General features: G+C 44.0%; 1 pseudogene; it reads right to left on the bottom strand.

Moving 5' to 3' along the window:
• Positions 1–22,529, bottom strand: part of LOC134983359 (oocyte zinc finger protein XlCOF7.1-like) — a 162,002-nt pseudogene that overhangs the window by 85,515 nt on the left and 53,958 nt on the right.

The following is a 22,529-nucleotide window of genomic DNA, read 5'->3' as shown; positions in this document are numbered from 1 at the left end:
TACAGAGGAGGTGTGAGAGTATGAAGCTTTTATAGCATGTAAAACATTTCCCAAAGCTAAACGTGTGGAGTGTATGCCATTAGTCATTACAGAGGAGGTGTGAGAGTATGAAGCTTTTATAGCATGTAAAACATTTCCCAAAGCTAAACGTGTGGAGTGTATGCCATTAGTCATTACAGAGGAGGAGGTGTGAGAGTATGAAGCTTTTAAAGCATGTAAAACATTTCCCAAAGCTAAACGTGTGGAGTGTATGCCATTAGTCATTACAGAGGAGGAGGTGTAAGACTATGAAGCTTCTATAGTGTGTAAAACATTTCCCAAAGCTAAACGTGTGGAGTGTATGTCATTAGTCATTACAGAGGAGGAGGTGTGAGAGTATGAAGCTTCTATAGCGTGTAAAACATTTCCCAAAGCTAAACGTGTGGCGTTTATGCCATTAGTCATTACAGAGGAGGAGGTGTGAGAGTATGAAGCTTTTATAGCGTGTAAAACATTTCCCAAAGCTAAACGTGTGGCGTGTATGCCATTAGTCATTATAGAGGAGGTGTGAGAGTATGAAGCTTTTATAGCGTGTAAAACATTTCCCAAAGCTAAACGTGTGGAGTGTATGCCATTAGTCATTACAGAGGAGGAGGTGTGAGAGTATGAAGCTTCTATAGCGTGTAAAACATTTCCCAAAGCACAACGTGTGGCGTGTATGCCATTAGTCCTTACAGAGGAGGAGGTGTGAGAGTATGAAGCTTTTATAGCATGTAAAACATTTCCCAAAGCTAAACGTGTGGAGTGTATGCCATTAGTCATTACAGAGGAGGAGGTGTGAGAGTATGAAGCTTTTATAGCGTGTAAAACATTTCCCAAAGCTAAACGTGTGGCGTGTATGCCATTAGTCATTACAGAGGAGGAGGTGTGAGAGTATGAAGCTTCTATAGCGTGTAAAACATTTCCCAAAGCACAACGTGTGGCGTGTATGCCATTAGTCCTTACAGAGGAGGAGGTGTGAGAGTATGAAGCTTCTATAGCGTGTAAAACATTTCCCAAAGCACAACGTGTGGTGTGTATGTCATTAGTCATTACAGAGGAGGAGGTGTGAGAGTATGAAGCTTCTATAGTGTGTAAAACATTTCCCAAAGCTAAACGTGTGGAGTGTATGTCATTAGTCATTATAGAGGAGGTGTGAGAGTATGAAGCTTTTATAGCGTGTAAAACATATCCCAAAGCTAAACGTGTGGCGTGTATGCCATTAGTCATTATAGAGGAGGTGTGAGAGTATGAAGCTTTTATAGCGTGTAAAACATTTCCCAAAGCTAAACGTGTGGAGTGTATGCCATTAGTCATTACAGAGGAGGTGTGAGAGTATGAAGCTTTTATAGCATGTAAAACATTTCCCAAAGCTAAACGTGTGGAGTGTATGCCATTAGTCATTACAGAGGAGGAGGTGTGAGAGTATGAAGCTTTTATAGCATGTAAAACATTTCCCAAAGCTAAACGTGTGGAGTGTATGCCATTAGTCATTACAGAGGAGGAGGTGTGAGACTATGAAGCTTCTATAGTGTGTAAAACATTTCCCAAAGCTAAACGTGTGGAGTGTATGTCATTAGTCATTACAGAGGAGGTGTGAGAGTATGAAGCTTTTATAGCGTGTAAAACATATCCCAAAGCTAAACGTGTGGCGTGTATGCCATTAGTCATTATAGAGGAGGTGTGAGAGTATGAAGCTTTTATAGCGTGTAAAACATTTCCCAAAGCTAAACGTGTGGAGTGTATGCCATTAGTCATTACAGAGGAGGAGGTGTGAGAGTATGAAGCTTTTATAGCATGTAAAACATTTCCCAAAGCTAAACGTGTGGAGTGTATGCCATTAGTCATTACAGAGGAGGAGGTGTGAGAGTATGAAGCTTTTATAGCGTGTAAAACATTTCCCAAAGCTAAACGTGTGGCGTGTATGCCATTAGTCATTACAGAGGAGGTGTGAGAGTATGAAGCTTTTATAGCGTGTAAAACATATCCCAAAGCTAAACGTGTGGCGTGTATGCCATTAGTCATTATAGAGGAGGTGTGAGAGTATGAAGCTTTTATAGCGTGTAAAACATTTCCCAAAGCTAAACGTGTGGCGTGTATGCCATTAGTCATTACAGAGGAGGAGGTGTGAGAGTATGAAGCTTCTATAGCGTGTAAAACATTTCCCAAAGCTAAACGTGTGGAGTGTATGCCATTAGTCATTACAGAGGAGGAGGTGTGAGAGTATGAAGCTTTTATAGCGTGTAAAACATTTCCCAAAGCTAAATGTGTGGAGTGTATGCCATTAGTCATTACAGAGGAGGGGGTGTGAGAGTATGAAGCTTCTATAGCGTGTAAAACATTTCCCAAAGCTAAACGTGTGGCGTGTATATCATTAGTCATTACAGAGGAGGTGTGAGAGTATGAAGCTTTTATAGCGTGTAAAACATATCCCAAAGCTAAACGTGTGGCGTGTATGCCATTAGTTATTATAGAGGAGGTGTGAGAGTATGAAGCTTTTATAGCGTGTAAAACATTTCCCAAAGCTAAACGTGTGGAGTGTATGCCATTAGTCATTACAGAGGAGGAGGTGTGAGAGTATGAAGCTTTTATAGTGTGTAAAACATTTCCCAAAGCTAAACGTGTGGCGTGTATGCCATTAGTCATTACAGTGGAGGTATGAGAGTATGAAGCTTTTATAGAGTGTAAAACATATCCCAAAGCTAAGCGTGTGGCATGTATGTCATTAGTCATTACAGAGGAGGAGGTGTGAGAGTATGAAGCTTCTATACGTGTAAAACATTTCCCAAAGCTAAACGTGTAGAGTGTATGCCATTAGTCATTACAGAGGAGGAGGTGTGAGAGTATGAAGCTTCTATAGCGTGTAAAACATTTCCCAAAGCTAAACGTGTGGCGTGTATGCCATTAGTCATTACAGAGGAGGAGGTGTGAGAGTATGAAGCTTCTATAGCGTGTAAAACATTTCCCAAAGCTAAACGTGTGGCGTGTATGCCATTAGTCATTACAGAGGAGGGGGTGTGAGAGTATGAAGCTTCTATAGCGTGTAAAACATTTCCCAAAGCTAAACGTGTGGTGTGTATGTCATTAGTCATTACAGAGGAGGTGTGAGAGTATGAAGCTTTTATAGCGTGTAAAACATATCCCAAAGCTAAATGTGTGGCGTGTATGCCATTAGTCATTATAGAGGAGGTGTGAGAGTATGAAGCTTTTATAGCGTGTAAAACATTTCCCAAAGCTAAACGTGTGGAGTGTATGCCATTAGTCATTACAGAGGAGGAGGTGTGAGAGTATGAAGCTTTTATAGCATGTAAAACATTTCCCAAAGCTAAACGTGTGGAGTCTATGCCATTAGTCATTACAGAGGAGGAGGTGTGAGAGTATGAAGCTTTTATAGCGTGTAAAACATTTCCCAAAGCTAAACGTGTGGCGTGTATGCCATTAGTCATTACAGAGGAGGTGTGAGAGTATGAAGCTTTTATAGCGTGTAAAACATATCCCAAAGCTAAACGTGTGGCGTGTATGCCATTAGTCATTATAGAGGAGGTGTGAGAGTATGAAGCTTTTATAGCGTGTAAAACATTTCCCAAAGCTAAACGTGTGGAGTGTATGCCATTAGTCATTACAGAGGAGGAGGTGTGAGAGTATGAAGCTTCTATAGCGTGTAAAACATTTCCCAAAGCTAAACGTGTGGCGTGTATGCCATTAGTCATTACAGAGGAGGGGGTGTGAGAGTATGAAGCTTCTATAGCGTGTAAAACATTTCCCAAAGCTAAACGTGTGGCGTGTATGTCATTAGTCATTACAGAGGAGGAGGTGTGAGAGTGTGAAGCTTCTATAGCGTGTAAAACATTTCCCAAAGCTAAACGTGTGGAGTGTATGCCATTAGTCATTACAGAGGAGGAGGTGTGAGAGTATGAAGCTTTTATAGCGTGTAAAACATTTCCCAAAGCTAAACGTGTGGCGTGTATGCCATTAGTCATTACAGAGGAGGAGGTGTGAGAGTATGAAGCTTCTATAGTGTGTAAAACATTTCCCAAAGCTAAACGTGTGGCGTGTATGCCATTAGTCATTACAGAGGAGGAGGTGTGAGAGTATGAAGCTTTTATAGCGTGTAAAACATTTCCCAAAGCTAAACGTGTGACGTGTATGCCATTAGTCATTACAGAGGAGGAGGTGTGAGAGTATGAAGCTTTTATAGCGTGTAAAACATTTCCCAAAGCTAAACGTGTGGCGTGTATGCCATTAGTCATTACAGAGGAGGAGGTGTGAGAGTATGAAGCTTTTATAGCGTGTAAAACATTTCCCAAAGCTAAACGTGTGGCGTGTATGTCATTAGTCATTACAGAGGAGGTGTGAGAGTATGAAGCTTTTATAGCGTGTAAAACATATCCCAAAGCTAAACGTGTGGCGTGTATGCCATTAGTTATTATAGAGGAGGTGTGAGAGTATGAAGCTTTTATAGCGTGTAAAACATTTCCCAAAGCTAAACGTGTGGAGTGTATGCCATTAGTCATTACAGAGGAGGAGGTGTGAGAGTATGAAGCTTTTATAGTGTGTAAAACATTTCCCAAAGCAAAACGTGTGGCGTGTATGCCATTAGTCATTACAGTGGAGGTATGAGAGTATGAAGCTTTTATAGAGTGTAAAACATATCCTAAAGCTAAGCGTGTGGCATGTATGTCATTAGTCATTACAGAGGAGGAGGTGTGAGAATATGAAGCTTCTATACGTGTAAAACATTTCCCAAAGCTAAACGTGTGGCGTGTATGCCATTAGTCATTACAGAGGATGAGGTGTGAGAGTATGAAGCTTCTATAGTGTGTAAAACATTTCCCAAAGCTAAACGTGTAGAGTGTATGCCATTAGTCATTACAGAGGAGGAGGTGTGAGAGTATGAAGCTTCTATAGCGTGTAAAACATTTCCCAAAGCTAAACGTGTGGCGTGTATGCCATTAATCATTACAGAGGAGGAGATGTGAGAGTATGAAGCTTCTATAGCGTGTAAAACATTTCCCAAAGCTAACGTGTGGCGTTTATGCCATTAGTCATTACAGAGGAGGGGGTGTGAGAATATGAAGCTTTTATAGCGTGTAAAACATTTCCCAAAGCTAAACGTGTGGCGTTTATGCCATTAGTCATTACAGAGGAGGAGGTGTGAGAGTATGAAGCTTCTATAGTGTGTAAAACATTTCCCAAAGCTAAACGTGTGGCGTGTATGCCATTAGTCATTACAGAGGAGGAGGTGTGAGAGTATGAAGCTTTTATAGCGTGTAAAACATTTCCCAAAGCTAAACGTGTGGCGTGTATGTCATTAGTCATTACAGAGGAGGAGGTGTGAGAGTATGAAGCTTCTATAGTGTGTAAAACATTTCCCAAAGCTAAACGTGTGGCGTGTATGCCATTAGTCATTACAGAGGATGAGGTGTGAGAGTATGAAGCTTCTATAGTGTGTAAAACATTTCCCAAAGCTAAACGTGTGGCGTTTATGCCATTAGTCATTACAGAGGAGAAGGTGTGAGAGTATGAAGCTTTTATAGCGTGTAAAACATTTCCCAAAGCTAAACGTGTGGCGTGTATGCCATTAGTCATTACAGAGGATGAGGTGTGAGAGTATGAAGCTTCTATAGTGTGTAAAACATTTCCCAAAGCTAAACGTGTAGAGTGTATGCCATTAGTCATTACAGAGGAGGAGGTGTGAGAGTATGAAGCTTCTATAGCGTGTAAAACATTTCCCAAAGCTAAACGTGTGGCGTGTATGCCATTAATCATTACAGAGGAGGAGGTGTGAGAGTATGAAGCTTCTATAGCGTGTAAAACATTTCCCAAAGCTAACGTGTGGCGTTTATGCCATTAGTCATTACAGAGGAGGGGGTGTGAGAATATGAAGCTTTTATAGCGTGTAAAACATTTCCCAAAGCTAAACGTGTGGCGTGTATGCCATTAGTCATTACAGAGGAGGAGGTGTGAGAGTATGAAGCTTCTATAGTGTGTAAAACATTTCCCAAAGCTAAACGTGTGGCGTGTATGCCATTAGTCATTACAGAGGAGGAGGTGTGAGAATATGAAGCTTTTATAGCGTGTAAAACATTTCCCAAAGCTAAACGTGTGGCGTTTATGCCATTAGTCATTACAGAGGAGGAGGTGTGAGAGTATGAAGCTTTTATAGCGTGTAAAACATTTCCCAAAGCTAAACGTGTGGCGTGTATGCCATTAGTCATTACAGAGGAGGAGGTGTGAGAGTATGAAGCTTTTATAGCGTGTAAAACATTTCCCAAAGCTAAACGTGTGGCGTTTATGCCATTAGTCATTACAGAGGAGGAGGTGTGAGAGTATGAAGCTTTTATAGCGTGTAAAACATTTCCCAAAGCTAAACGTGTGGCGTGTATGTCATTAGTCATTACAGAGGAGGAGGTGTGAGAGTATGAAGCTTCTATAGTGTGTAAAACATTTCCCAAAGCTAAACGTGTGGCGTGTATGCCATTAGTAATTACAGAGGATGAGGTGTGAGAGTATGAAGCTTCTATAGTGTGTAAAACATTTCCCAAAGCTAAACGTGTGGCGTTTATGCCATTAGTCATTACAGAGGAGAAGGTGTGAGAGTATGAAGCTTTTATAGCGTGTAAAACATTTCCCAAAGCTAAACGTGTGGCGTGTATGCCATTAGTCATTACAGAGGAGGAGGTGTGAGAGTATGAAGCTTCTATAGTGTGTAAAACATTTCCCAAAGCTAAACGTGTGGCGTGTATGCCATTAGTCATTACAGAGGAGGAGGTGTGAGAGTATGAAGCTTCTATAGTGTGTAAAACATTTCCCAAAGCTAAACGTGTGGCGTGTATGCCATTAGTCATTACAGAGGATGAGGTGTGAGAGTATGAAGCTTCTATAGTGTGTAAAACATTTCCCAAAGCTAAACGTGTAGAGTGTATGCCATTAGTCATTACAGAGGAGGAGGTGTGAGAGTATGAAGCTTCTATAGCGTGTAAAACATTTCCCAAAGCTAAACGTGTGGCGTGTATGCCATTAATCATTACAGAGGAGGAGGTGTGAGAGTATGAAGCTTCTATAGCGTGTAAAACATTTCCCAAAGCTAACGTGTGGCGTTTATGCCATTAGTCATTACAGAGGAGGGGGTGTGAGAATATGAAGCTTTTATAGCGTGTAAAACATTTCCCAAAGCTAAACGTGTGGCGTGTATGCCATTAGTCATTACAGAGGAGGAGGTGTGAGAGTATGAAGCTTCTATAGTGTGTAAAACATTTCCCAAAGCTAAACGTGTGGCGTGTATGCCATTAGTCATTACAGAGGAGGAGGTGTGAGAATATGAAGCTTTTATAGCGTGTAAAACATTTCCCAAAGCTAAACGTGTGGCGTTTATGCCATTAGTCATTACAGAGGAGGAGGTGTGAGAGTATGAAGCTTTTATAGCGTGTAAAACATTTCCCAAAGCTAAACGTGTGGCGTGTATGCCATTAGTCATTACAGAGGAGGAGGTGTGAGAGTATGAAGCTTTTATAGCGTGTAAAACATTTCCCAAAGCTAAACGTGTGGAGTGTATGCCATTAGTCATTACAGAGGAGGAGGTGTGAGAGTATGAAGCTTCTATAGTGTGTAAAACATTTCCCAAAGCTAAACGTGTGGAGTGTATGCCATTAGTCATTACAGAGAAGGTGTGAGAGTATAAAGCTTTTATAGCGTGTAAAACATATCCCAAAGCTAAACGTGTGGCGTGTATGCCATTAGTCATTACAGAGGAGGAGGTGTGAGAATATGAAGCTTTTATAGCGTGTAAAACATTTCCCAAAGCTAAACGTGTGGCGTTTATGCCATTAGTCATTACAGAGGAGGAGGTGTGAGAGTATGAAGCTTTTATAGCGTGTAAAACATTTCCCAAAGCTAAACGTGTGGCGTGTATGCCATTAGTCATTACAGAGGAGGAGGTGTGAGAGTATGAAGCTTTTATAGCGTGTAAAACATTTCCCAAAGCTAAACGTGTGGAGTGTATGCCATTAGTCATTACAGAGGAGGAGGTGTGAGAGTATGAAGCTTCTATAGTGTGTAAAACATTTCCCAAAGCTAAACGTGTGGAGTGTATGCCATTAGTCATTACAGAGAAGGTGTGAGAGTATAAAGCTTTTATAGCGTGTAAAACATATCCCAAAGCTAAACGTGTGGCGTGTATGCCATTAGTCATTATAGAGGAGGTGTGAGAGTATGAAGCTTCTATAGTGTGTAAAACATTTCCCAAAGCTAAACGTGTGGAGTGTATGCCATTAGTCATTACAGAGAAGGTGTGAGAGTATAAAGCTTTTATAGCGTGTAAAACATATCCCAAAGCTAAACGTGTGGCGTTTATGCCATTAGTCATTACAGAGGAGGAGGTGTGAGAGTATGAAGCTTTTATAGCGTGTAAAACATTTCCCAAAGCTAAACGTGTGGCGTGTATGCCATTAGTCATTATAGAGGAGGAGGTGTGAGAGTATGACGCTTCTATAGCGTGTAAAACATTTCCCAAAGCTAAACGTGTGGCGTGTATGCCATTAGTCATTACAGAGGAGGAGGTGTGAGAGTATGAAGCTTCTATAGCGTGTAAAACATTTCCCAAAGCTAAACGTGTGGCGTGTAGTGTATGCCTTTAGTCATTACAGAGGAGGAGGTGTGAGAGTATGAAGCTTTTATAGCGTGTAAAACATTTCCCAAAGCTAAACGTGTAGAGTGTATGCCATTAGTCATTACAGAGGAGGTGTGAGAGTATGAAGCTTCTATAGTGTGTAAAACATTTCCCAAAGCACAACGTGTGGAGTATATGCCATTAGTCATTACAGAGAAGGTGTGAGAGTATGAAGCTTTTATAGGGTGTAAAGATATCCCAAAGCTAAACGTGTGGAGTGTATGCCATTAGTCATTACAGAGGAGGAGGTGTGAGAGTATGAAGCTTTTATAGCTTATAAAACATTTCCCAAAGCTAAACGTGTGGAGTGTATGCCATTAGTCATTACAGAGGAGGTGTGAGAGTATGAAGCTTTTATAGCGTGTAAAACATTTCCCAAAGCTAAACGGTTGGTGTGTATGCCATTAGTCATTACAGAGGAGGAGGTGTGAGAGTATGAAGCTTTTATAGCGTGTAAAATATTTCACAAAGCTAAACGTGTGGCGTGTATGCCATTAGTCATTACAGAGGAGATGTGAGAGTATGAAGCTTTTATAGCGTGTAAAACATTTCCCAAAGCTAAGCGTGTGGCGTGTATGCCATTAGTCATTACAGAGGAGGAGGTATGAGAGTATGAAGCTTCTATAGCGTGTAAAACATTTCCCAAAGCACAACGTGTGGAGTGTATGCCATTAGTCATTACAGAGGAGGAGGTGTGTGAGTATGAAGCTTTTATAGCGTGTAAAACATTTCCCAAAGCTAAACGTGGGGCGTGTATGTCATTAGTCATTACAGAGGAGGAGGTGTGAGAGTATGAAGCTTCTATAGCGTGTAAAACATTTCCCAAAGCTAAACGTGTGGCGTGTATGTCATTAGTCATTACAGAGGAGGAGGTGTGAGAGTATGAAGCTTCTATAGTGTGTAAAACATTTCCCAAAGCTAAACGTGTGGCGTGTATGCCATTAGTCATTACAGAGGAGGAGGTGTGAGAGTATGAAGCTTTTATAGCATGTAAAACATTTCCCCTTACACCTACAGAAGATAAAGTGTGAAACAAAAAGGGGCCATAAGAGGAGATCAAACGCCCTTTCTGCATCTAGAGCCCAGACCACTGGAGGAATCTTGCTGACGTTAGAATAATGCACCAAGGGGGTGTTATGATTCCCGTACTCCAGACCAGAGGAGATCTTATGGCAGAGGTCTGAGTACTGGAAAGATATGCTGGTTACGGGAGCTGGAAAGCCTAGTAACCCCTGGCGCCCTAACTCCGTTGTCTCGCCCGTGTTATCAGAAATCCCCTGCGAGACTATGGTTGCTTGAGCCCATGGCAGCCGCGTTTGAAGGGCGGATTATGTCTGCCCAACTTCGATGCCCCCTCAGGTCTTAATGGGAGACAAAGGGAAATCCGAGACAGGGTGATAACAAGGGGCCCTCTGACTAAGCAACCAGGCCAGGGGCTACAAGCTAACTAAATTAAACCAAAAGTATGTGCGGACAAACCGCCAGGGAAAAGGACAACCAAAGATCCACTGATCCGTTACTCCTATCCAGCACCGCTGGATACCAGAGTGGATTTGTGGGAGCGGAATCCTCCGCAAAAGCTCCGGAACACAAAGAAACTAAATAATAAACAGTAAGCGGTCAAGCCGCAACACACGGCTACGCCGCGACTCACGAACACCACAGGATGTTAAAGGTGCTCGGTCGGACTCCAGGAATAGATGACAACTTCCGAGTACAGGACCACTGAGGACAGGAACAACCGGATTGAGCAGGACTGGAAACTCTCTGTAACTGACACAGCAAACAGGAAGCTATCACCGGCGTCTGTGAGAAGTCCTGAGAGTGCTTAAATTTGGGAGCCCTCCAATCAAGATCCAGACAGGGTAATTACATAATCATGCCGTGCAGCTGCATGCTGCACGGCCAGGATACAATTTGAACTGACTAATTAAGACCCAGCAACGGGGAACGCGGTCCGACCGTGGCGTCCCCGTTGCTAGGGTCTGAGCGGCTCCGTGCGCCCGGCGTCTAGCGTTGCTAGGGAGCCGGCGGCTGTCTGCCTGCGGCGTCCCTAGTTGCTAGGCGCCGGGCCGCACTGACGGGCGGACCCTCGGCGCCTAACAGTACCCCCCCCTTGAGGAGGGGTCAAGGAACCCCTAAGGCCAGGTTTCTGAGGAAATTCTCGAAAAAATGCCCTTTTGAGCCTCGGGGCATGGAGATCCTCATCCAGGACCCAAGACCTTTCTTCTGGACCATAACCTCTCCAATGTACCAAAAAATAAAGCCGACCCCGGGACAACTTGGAATCGAGAACCTTCTCCACCAAGAACTCCTGCTGACCCTGTACATCTATTGGTGATTTCCCCTGAGGGATCTTGCGAGGAAATCTACTGGACGAAACATATGGTTTTAACAAGGAGCAATGGAAGGTATTTCCGATCCGTAAAGTTTTTGGTAAACGTAACCGGAAAGCAACTGGATTGACTTTTTTGATAATATGAAATAGTCCAATAAATTTATGACCCAATCTGGCTGAGGTTTGTCGAAGTTTAATGTTGCGAGTCGACAACCATACCCTATCTCCTACTTTAAAAGTGCACGGCCGCCGGAGCCTGTCAGCAAAAATTTTCTCCCGAAATGCCGCTTTTCTGAGAACCAGGTGCACTTTTTTCCAAATGAGTTTGAGATGAGAGGTCAGGGTCAGTGAGGAGACAGAGGAATGTTGAAAAAAGGAATTAGCTCTGGGGTGAAAACCAAAAACTGTAAAAAATGGAGACACATTGGTGGAGGAATGACAGGCATTGTTGTAAGCAAACTCCGCCAACGGAAGAAACTCAGACCAGTCATTTTGGAGTTTGGCCGAGTACAACCGCAAATATTGTTTTAATGATTGATTAACTCGCTCAGTCTGCTCGTTGGATTGGGGATGGTAGCCAGACGTTAAAGATAATTTCATCTTTAATGAGGCACAAAAAGACTTCCAAAATTGTGCAATGAATTGTGGACCCCGATCAGAAACAATATCAGTGGGTAACCCATGGAGTCTGAAAACATGGCGGAGGAACAAGACTGCCAATCCCTGGGCAGATGGCAATCTGGGAAGAGCAATGAATTGGGCCATTTTGCTAAAACGGTCCACTACCACCCATATGACTCGGCATCCGGCTGACAGAGGGAGGTCCACCACAAAATCCATGGAAATATGAGACCATGGCCTAAGAGGAACATTCAAGGGCATAAGTTGACCGATAGGCAAGGAACGGGGAACCTTATGCTGTGCACAGACCTGACAAGAAAAAACAAACTCCTTAATGTCTTTGGAAAGACCAGGCCACCATACCGAGCGGGAAACTAATTCAAAAGTTTTGGCGATCCCCGGATGCCCGGCAACTTTGCTATCATGAAACTCCGTCAAAACAGTTGCTCTCAAAAACTCGGGGACATAAAGACGACCAGCAGGAGTATTTCCAGGAGCTTGATGTTGAAGCTGCTTTAACTGGGTAAATAAATCTTGTGTGAGGCCTGCCCGAATGACTGAAGACGGAAGTATGGGAGTAACAGGACTGTTGTCTTGAACTGGAAGAAAACTGCGTGACAGGGCATCTGCCTTGGTATTCTTGGAACCTGGCCTGAAGGTGATAATGAACTTGAAACGAGTAAAAAATAAAGCCCAACGAGCTTGCCGGGCATTCAGCCGTTTAGCTGATTCAATGTATTGAAGATTTTTGTGAACAGTCAAAACTGAAATGGTATGAGTGGCTCCTTCAAGCCAATGCCTCCACTCCTCGAAAGCCCATTTAATAGCCAGTAATTCCCGGTTACCAACATCGTAGTTGGATTCAGCAGATGCGAATTTCCTGGACATAAAGGCACAAGGATGTAATTCTAGAGAATCCGGATCCTTCTGAGATAGGATAGCCCCTACTCCAACCTCCGAGGCATCAACCTCAACAATGAAAGGCAATTCTGGGTTGGGATGTCTGAGGACTGGGGCTGAGACAAAGGCTTGTTTCAAGGCCTGAAAAGATAACTCAGCTTCACGTGACCAGTTGGTAGGATCTGCTCCCTTCTTAGTCAGTGCCACAATGGGAGCAACTAGGTCGGAGAAAGAGTGAATAAATCTTCTATAGTAATTCGCAAACCCTAAAAAGCGCTGAATTGCTTTTAAGTTGGTGGGTTGCGCCCAACTAAGGATGGCTTGGAGCTTCTTCGGTTCCATACAGAATCCCCGAGGGGAAATGATGTACCCTAAAAAGGATACCTCCGTGACATGAAATTCACACTTCTCCAGCTTGGCATATAGGTGATTTTCACGTAATTTTTTTAGAACCTGACGCACCTGGGTAACATGTTGTTCTATAGAGTCAGAATATATCAAAATATCGTCTAAGTAGACTACAACGAATCTTCCAAGAAATTCACGGAGCACATCGTTAATGAGATCCTGGAAAACTGCCGGAGCGTTAGACAGGCCGAATGGCATAACCAGATACTCATAGGGACCCGACTGAGTACTGAATGCCGTTTTCCACTCATCCCCTGACTTGATTCGGATGAGGTTATATGCTCCTCTCAGGTCAATCTTAGAAAAAATCACAGCCGAATGTAGCTGATCAAAGAGGACAGAAATCAGCGGCAAAGGGTAAGTATTTTTTACTGAGATTTTATTCAAGGCTCTAAAGTCAATGCAAGGTCTGAGTGATCCATCCTTCTTCTCCACGAAGAAGAAGCCTGCACTTAAAGGGGATTTAGATGGCCTGATAAATCCTTTCCCTAGGCTTTCTTTAACATACTCATTCATGGCCACAGTTTCAGGTCCGGACAATGCATATAACCTTCCCTTAGGCAAAGTGGCACCAGGAATTAGCTCAATAGCACAATCATAAGGCCTATGGGGAGGAAGAATGTCCGCATTGCCCTTGGAAAATACATCAACAAAATCCTGGTATTCCACAGGAATGGGTGCGGGAATGACAGCAGCTATTCTGATGGGAAATGTAATACATTCCTTATTACAGATGGTACCCCATTGTGAGATCTCCCCCGACTGCCAATCAATGATGGGATTATGAAAGGCCAGCCAAGGGTGACCCAGAACCACTGGAACTGCTGGGCAATGGGTAAGGAAAAACTCAATTTTTTCAGAATGCAGAGCTCCTACCGAAAGTAGAACAGGAGGTGTACAGAGAGAAATAACCCCATTGGACAAGGGACTCCCATCTAAACCATGCATGGTGATACACCTACCCAAGGCTAACTGAGGAATACCTAAGGCCTTGGCCCATGTTAAATCCATAAAGTTCCCTGCAGCTCCACTGTCCACAAAAGCCGAGACCGAGGAACAGAGGCTGCCAAAGGAAACTTTAGCTGGGACTAACAGTGAATTATTTGAGGAGATAAGCTGCAGACCAAAGTGAACCCCCTCACAAATCACTTGGTCGAGGCGTTTCCCGACTTGTTCGGACAACTACGGGCAAAATGTCCCTTATCTCCACAATATAAACAAAGACCAGAATTTTGCCTTCTGGTTCTTTCTTCAGGAGACAGTTTGGAGAGGCCTATCTGCATGGGCTCCTCTATGTCCACAGGAATGGAAAAAACACAAGGAGTAGACCCGACAGATGCTCCTTTTTCAGCCCTCCGCTCTCTGAGACGACGATCAATCTTAATAGAGAGCTCCATGAGTTTATCGAGAGTCTCAGGAGCGGGATACTGAAGGAGACTGTCTTTTATAGACTCGGATAAGCCGAGGCGAAACTGACTGCGCAGGGCTGGGTCATTCCATCCACAGTCGTTCGACCAACGGCGAAACTCCGTACAATAAATCTCTGCGGGATTCCTACCCTGTCTGAGAGCACGCAACTGACTCTCGGCGGATGCCTCTCTATCAGGGTCGTCATACAATAGCCCTAAAGACCCCAGAAAGGCGTCTACAGACAATAAGGCCGGATCGTCTGTTCTTAAACCAAAAGCCCAGGTCTGAGGATCCCCCTGAAGTAAAGAAATAATAATTCCAACCCGCTGAGATTCCGTACCTGAGGAGACTGGTCTTAAACGAAAATAAAGTTTACAAGACTCTTTAAAATTAAAAAAACTGCTTTCTATCCCCAGAAAAACGGTCAGGCAAATGCATTTTTGGTTCAGGAATGACCCTCGGGGAAGTCCGTAACAGATCTTCCTGTGACCTCACCCGAAGGGACAGATCCTGAACCATCTGAGTAAGTTCTTGAATCTGGCTAACTAGAAGCTGGCCAGGATTTGGCCCAACTCCTGTGGGATTCATGAGGCCGACAAATCTTCCAACTGAATAAGGGAAAAAATTAAATCCTGTTTAATTTTAAATTTTAGTCGGGCCGGTGATAATGTTATGATTCCCGTACTCCAGACCAGAGGAGATCTTATGGCAGAGGTCTGAGTACTGGAAAGATATGCTGGTTACGGGAGCTGGAAAGCCTAGTAACCCCTGGCGCCCTAACTCCGTTGTCTCGCCCGTGTTATCAGAAATCCCCTGCGAGACTATGGTTGCTTGAGCCCATGGCAGCCGCGTTTGAAGGGCGGATTATGTCTGCCCAACTTCGATGCCCCCTCAGGTCTTAATGGGAGACAAAGGGAAATCCGAGACAGGGTGATAACAAGGGGCCCTCTGACTAAGCAACCAGGCCAGGGGCTACAAGCTAACTAAATTAAACCAAAAGTATGTGCGGACAAACCGCCAGGGAAAAGGACAACCAAAGATCCACTGATCCGTTACTCCTATCCAGCACCGCTGGATACCAGAGTGGATTTGTGGGAGCGGAATCCTCCGCAAAAGCTCCGGAACACAAAGAAACTAAATAATAAACAGTAAGCGGTCAAGCCGCAACACACGGCTACGCCGCGACTCACGAACACCACAGGATGTTAAAGGTGCTCGGTCGGACTCCAGGAATAGATGACAACTTCCGAGTACAGGACCACTGAGGACAGGAACAACCGGATTGAGCAGGACTGGAAACTCTCTGTAACTGACACAGCAAACAGGAAGCTATCACCGGCGTCTGTGAGAAGTCCTGAGAGTGCTTAAATTTGGGAGCCCTCCAATCAAGATCCAGACAGGGTAATTACATAATCATGCCGTGCAGCTGCATGCTGCACGGCCAGGATACAATTTGAACTGACTAATTAAGACCCAGCAACGGGGAACGCGGTCCGACCGTGGCGTCCCCGTTGCTAGGGTCTGAGCGGCTCCGTGCGCCCGGCGTCTAGCGTTGCTAGGGAGCCGGCGGCTGTCTGCCTGCGGCGTCCCTAGTTGCTAGGCGCCGGGCCGCACTGACGGGCGGACCCTCGGCGCCTAACAGGGGGGGATTCCGAGTTGATCGCTCACTAGCATCTTTTTGCTGCCTTGCGATCAGATAATCGCCGCCTATGGGGGAGTGTATTTTCACTTTGCAAGTGTGCGAACGCGTGTGCTGCCGAGCGGGCAGGAAAAGTTTTATGCAGTTTATAAGTAGCTCTAGACTTACTCAGCCCTTGCGATCATTTCAGCGTGTCTGGTCCGGATTTGACGTCAGACACGCGCACACCGTAATGCCCATTACACATTATTACACACCGTTATGCCCATTACACACCTGTAATGCTGATTACACATTATTACACACCATAATGCTGATTACACATTATTACACAACCGTTATGCCCATTACACATTGGGGGTCATTCCGAGTTGATCGCTCGCTAGCAACTTTTTGCAGTGCTGCGGTCAGGTCAAAACTCAGAAAAACTGCTGCAAATGTCAAATTGCTTTCTAACAAATATTTAAAATGCCCGCTCTAATATATATTGTGGATGCCTACACATCTTATTACCATGTGCTATGAATGTGCGCTATACATCACAAAACACAGCATACCATAAAACAATACACCCACATATTATCTGAGTTCCAAAGCTCATTGATGTATATATTTGTTATTAAAAGGATATGTATTTGAGGGGCGTGGCTTGGACGCTGTCCTACACAGACATCTTGGGCTGGAGCTCCTGCAATTTAGGGCTCTAAATCACCCAAAACACCGCTCAATACAGCCTCCATTAGCCCCTGGACTCAGAGTTGGAACATCATCTCCGCCATCACCTTTGTGAACACCCTCGGAGCTGTGGACAGGCCGAAGGGTAACGCCTGAAACTGACAGTGATTGTTCAGTAGGGCAAACCTCAGGAAAGCTTGGTGAGGGGACCAAATCGGGATGTGGAGATAAGCATCCTTTATATCCAGAGAGACCATGAACTCCCATTCTTTCAGGCCCGCAATTACCGCCTGCAGGGACTCCATCTTGAATTTGAAAACCTTGAGGTAAGGGTTCAGGGATTTGAGATTCAGAATGGGTCTTACCGATCCATCTGGTTTCGGTACCACAAACAGGTTGGAGTAGTATCCTTTTCTTTGTTTCAACAGTGGTACTGGAACAATGACCTGGGACTGAACAAATTTGAGGATAGCTTTTTGTAGTGTAACTCTGGTATGGTCCTAAACTGGTAAGCCTGATTTGAGAAATCATTGGGGAGGAGCGCTGTCGACCTCCAGCTTGTAACCTTGGGAAATGAGTTCCTTTACCCAGGTATCCTGGCAAGAGTCTGCCCAGATGTGGCTGAAGTGATGTAGACAAGCTCCCATCTTGAGATCACCCCAGGGTGGGTAGCCACCATCATGCTGAAGCTTTTGTGGAAGCTGCACTGGTGTTTGGGTCCTGGGAAATAGCTTCTAGTCTTACCGCTGGTGTCTCGTGCCGCATTGGAGGTAGGTGCGCCTAGCCGGAGGGGCCCCAGAGGGGAGAAACATGGATTTCCCTGCAGTGACCTTAGAAATTTATCTAACTCAACCCAAAAAAGCCATTCCCCTGAAAAGGGGAGACTCTCCACACTGCGCTTGGAATCTGCGTCGGCAATCCACTGATGCAACCACAAGGCTCTGCGTGCCGACACTGCCATGGTGGTAGTTCTAGCATTAATAGAACCTATTTCCTTGCGCGAGTCACACAGTATACGTGCAGTATCCTGAATGTGTTTTATGAGGGTCACCGTAGTGACCAGGTGCAAATACCCCGCAAGGCTCTCTTGAATCTGAGTGGCCCAGGTGTAAATGGCATGTGACATCCAGCAACCTGCTATCATCCAGCGACCAGCCGCTGTGTAAATAGATTGCAGCGTAGTTTCTATTTTCCTATCCCCAGGGTCCTTGAGCTGAAAAGACCATGGCACCGGTAACACTGCCTTCTTAGAGAGGCAGGAGACAGAAACGTCAACAGCTGGGGGTTCTTCCCAATATTTTCTACCCTCTGGTGTGAATGGGAAAGAATGTAAAATCTTTCTAATAACCGGATATCTTTTATCAGGATTTTTCCAGGCTTGTTTACAAACCTCTGATATGGAAGAAAGAGAATGGGGTTGTACTGGTAAGGTGCACAGGGGATAAATTAAAACATAACTTTTATTGTCACATTAAGAGGCCGTAAACCGGTCAGCATAGCGAAATATATGGTTAAAATTACGTATAGAAAAAGAATAAGGTGCTCTAAGATAGAAAAATAGTGAAATTAAAAATATCTCCACTTCGATGATTGCAAAAACTATCGATGGAAGTTAATTGGAATACTAATGAATTCACAAATAAATCTGTTATGTATACTATGAATAAATCAAGCCCACAATTGATGGCTACAGAAAACTTCCAAATCCCAGTGTCCGCTATGGTATGTGTATATTCTTATAGATCCTTTGTATGTCTCACACACACTACTACCAACAGCCCATATGTGTCAATAAATTGTTTCCTTTTCTCAACTTTGGAGTAGAACAAGGGGTTGGTATTTAAACGGATTTGTATGCCCTGGATTTGCTATCCTATACCGCTCGAGCGTTCACTCCTAATGTATACACACAGCCGTATCGCCAGTGGTGTAAAGTGAATAAGGTGTATTGATCAATGAAACTGAGCGATGTTTCATAAGGAGTGTGTCATTATGCTCATTGGGAATTAAAGAGACAACTTTATTGCGAAATTGACTAAATTACGAGTGTGTTCCTCTGTCACATAAACACTTCAATCACAGAAGTTACTGTTTCTACCCCACTGTAACAGCAAACTAACTGTATCTGGATGGGGTTAATTAGAATGCTGATATTAAATGTGCGAGCAAGGGTTGGCACATTCGTTTGTGCCGTCAGATTAGATACCCTCAGTATTGATATTCATTATGATCCTGAATTGGCTACATTATAATTTATCTGCTCCCCGTGACCACAGGTGAAAAATATATAAATGGTAATAGAGGCACTTGTAGGAGTAATTTATAAAAAGAATTATAGTCCGATTATAAGGTACTTCCTCAATTAGCAGTGTGCTAGCGTGGTTTACTATCATGAACACACTACCATGACTAATTGATTAATTGTAATCCAATTGTAAAGTACTTCCTCAATTAGCAGTGTGCTGATATGGTTTACTATTGTATGTACACAGGGCCGGTTCCAGGGCGCAGAGCGCCCCGGGCGAGAAAGGGGCGTGACCTAATACAGGGGGCGTGGTGAGTCACGCCCCCTGTACATTGAAAGCGCCGCTTGACTGCTGAGCGGTGCGCGATGACGTCATCGCGCACCGCACAGCAAAAGGTCCTCCCCACGAAGAGAAACTAGACGCTATGCGTCTAGTTCCCTTCGTGGAGAGGACCTTTGCTGTGCGGTGCGCGATGACGTCATCGCGCACCGCTCAGCAGTTACTCTCCACGAAGGGAAACTAGACGCATAGCGTCTAGTTCCCTTCACAGGGGACGGCAGCGGGCAGCGGACGGGGGACACAGCGGGCGGCAGTGGCGGATCTTGCCACGGTGCGGCGCCCTCCGGATGGCGCCAGCGCCCTCCGGAAGGCGGCGCCCCGGGCAAAAGTCCTGCTTGCCCGTGGCAAGAACCGCCACTGTATGTACACTAAATACTGACTGATTTAGAGGATATTTCTAGCTGTAAAATCCAGGAACAAACGTGCTGCTACGGCATACATTCAATCAGCATTAATCCGCTTCTCAGGCATTCCCGTGCATGTCACTTAGCCCGGTATCAAGTAAGTACGTGCTATAACGATGGTACTCAAAACATTATGTGGGTGAACATGCTGCATTGATATCTAATGAGTTAGCATTTATCTAATTAACGGGTATTCCCGTTGTGCAGCAGTCCCACCCAAATGTTAAAACCCACACCAACCCAATAATGCTGGAGGCACTTAATTTTGCTGTAACGGCATATGTTAAATCAGCATTAATCTAACTGTCAGGTGCTTCCTCTATTAGTCGTGTAGTGGTGTTTTTGCTATAGTGAACATCTAATATAATAGATATCCTAAAAGACACGTGGAGTTGTAAACTGTACAGGTAGATATGCTGCAAAGGCACATATTCAATCAGCATTCGTCCGTTTGTCGGGCATTCCCGTGCCTGCTGTGTAGCATAATATCAGATCTTATATGCATAAACTGTGGAGACAAACATTATACACTTGAGATTATGAGGGTGAACATGCTGCAGCGGTACCTAATGAATCAGCATTTGTCTGATTAACGGGTATTCCCGTTTTACCGTGCAGCAGTACAACCCCCAGTTATGAAAGTTAACAGATAAGATAGTTATTGCAAGAGCATCAGCGTGGAGAAAGATGCCGATGCGCGCATTTCGCATATAGCTTTGTCAAGGCTTAACCCGACTGTCACTCCTGACAACCCTTGCTCGCACATTTAATACCAGCATTCTAATTAACCCCATCCAGATACAGTTAGTTTGCTGTTACAGTGGGGTAGAAACAGTAACTTCTGTGATTGAAGTGTTTATGTGACAGAGGAACACACTCGTAATTTAGTCAATTTCGCAATAAAGTTGTCTCTTTAATTCCCAATGAGCATAATGACACACTCCTTATGAAACATCGCTCAGTTTCATTGATCAATACACCTTATTCACTTTACACCACTGGCGATACGGCTGTGTGTATACATTAGGAGTGAACGCTCGAGCGGTATAGGATAGCAAATCCAGGGCATACAAATCCGTTAAATACCAACCCCTTGTTCTACTCCAAAGTTGAGAAAAGGAAACAATTTATTGACACATATGGGCTGTTGGTCGTAGTGTGTGTGAGACATACAAAGGATCTATAAGAATATACACATACCATAGCGGACACTGGGATTTGGAAGTTTTCTGTAGCCATCAATTGTGGGCTTGATTTATTCATAGTATACATAACAGATTTATTTGTGAATTCATTAGTATTCCAATTAACTTCCGTCAATAGTTTTTGCAATCATCGAAGTGGAGATATTTTTAATTTCACTATTTTTCTATCTTAGAGCACCTTATTCTTTTTCTATACGTAATTTTAACCATATATTTCGCTATGCTGACCGGTTTACGGCCTCTTAATGTGACAATAAAAGTTATGTTTTAATTTATCCCCTGTGCACCTTACCAGTACAACCCCATTCTCTTTCTTCCATATCATGTGTTGCTCATTGGTTGTCTTAGGTAGCACCCCCAAGATTGATGTATATTAAATCTTTAATTTTTATATTGGGGTTATTAGAAGTGATTTATTTCACTTTACTATTTCTTAATATGAAATTTGAGAGTGCAGATCTTTTTTCCTAGTTCTTGTTGTTGTTTACAAACCTCATCTAATTCTGGAGAATCTGGGAAGGTGATGCTAACTTTTTTCTATCCAAGAAAAAACAACTGCGTTGAAGCAGCCTCTTCTACAGGGGCTTTTATTACATCTCTGATAGCAAGAATTAGGGGTTCAATATCCTCTGCAGGAGTGAAATCTTCTATATCAGGTTCCAATTCCTCCCCCAGAATATCCTCATCATCTGCTAGAAGAGCATGCAGCCCACGCTTAAGTGGCCCTGAACTATGGAGGGAAGGATATCTGTCATCAGCCTTTGCTGCAAGGTCTGCAAAAGCCTGTTGCAGTTGTAGTGTTGTTTGCATATTAGCATCAAGCTGGGATGACATGTCAGCCATCATAGTCTTAATGCCATGAGCCAAGAAGGCTCCTGACCCTCCCCCCTAGTTTCCACACAGACCTGAGAAGACTGACTGCAATGGTCACACAATAGGGACCCAGTGGTAGAAGGGGAGAATCTGGTATGACAAACTTTGCATACAGCGTGTTTAACCATATTGATAGAGAACAACACTCACACAAAAAACTCACAGACAAGTATAACCAGCCAGCCTCACTGCGTGTGTGATAGAGACTCAGAGTGAGAGGAGAACAGCACCCCCCCCCGCTTGTAGTGACAACTGCAAGCTGAAATATATCTATATACCAGTAATCCGGATTGTGTGTCTTTTTAAAGACACTATGGGGGTCATTCTGAGTTGTTCGCTAGCTGTTTTCATTCGCAGCGCAGCGACTAGGCCAAAAAGCATCACTTCTGTGCATGCGGCGCAATGCGCACGCGCAACGTACTTTCACAACAGCCGAAGTAGTTTCACACAAGGACTAGCGACGCTTTTCAGTCGCACTGCTGGCCGCAGAGTGATTGACATGAAGTGGGTGGTTCTGGGTGGTACCTGACCGTTTTCTGGGAGTGTGCTGGAAAACGCAGGCGTGTCACATACAAACGCAGGAGTGCCAGAGAAAGCGCAGGCATGGCTGGCCAAACGCAGGGCGTGTTTGTGACGTCAAAACAGGAACTAAATAGTCTGAAGTAGGTCTGCAGCTACTCAGAAACTGCTTGAAAATATTTTGGTGCAGCTGTGCGATCCTTTCATTCGCACTTCTGCTAAGCTAAGATACACTCCCAGAGGGCGGCGGCTTAGTATTTGCACGG

This window comes from Pseudophryne corroboree (genome assembly GCF_028390025.1).
Source record: "Pseudophryne corroboree isolate aPseCor3 chromosome 3 unlocalized genomic scaffold, aPseCor3.hap2 SUPER_3_unloc_13, whole genome shotgun sequence".
Taxonomy (NCBI): domain Eukaryota; kingdom Metazoa; phylum Chordata; class Amphibia; order Anura; family Myobatrachidae; genus Pseudophryne; species Pseudophryne corroboree.
This window is presented reverse-complemented; position numbering and strand designations above follow the sequence as displayed.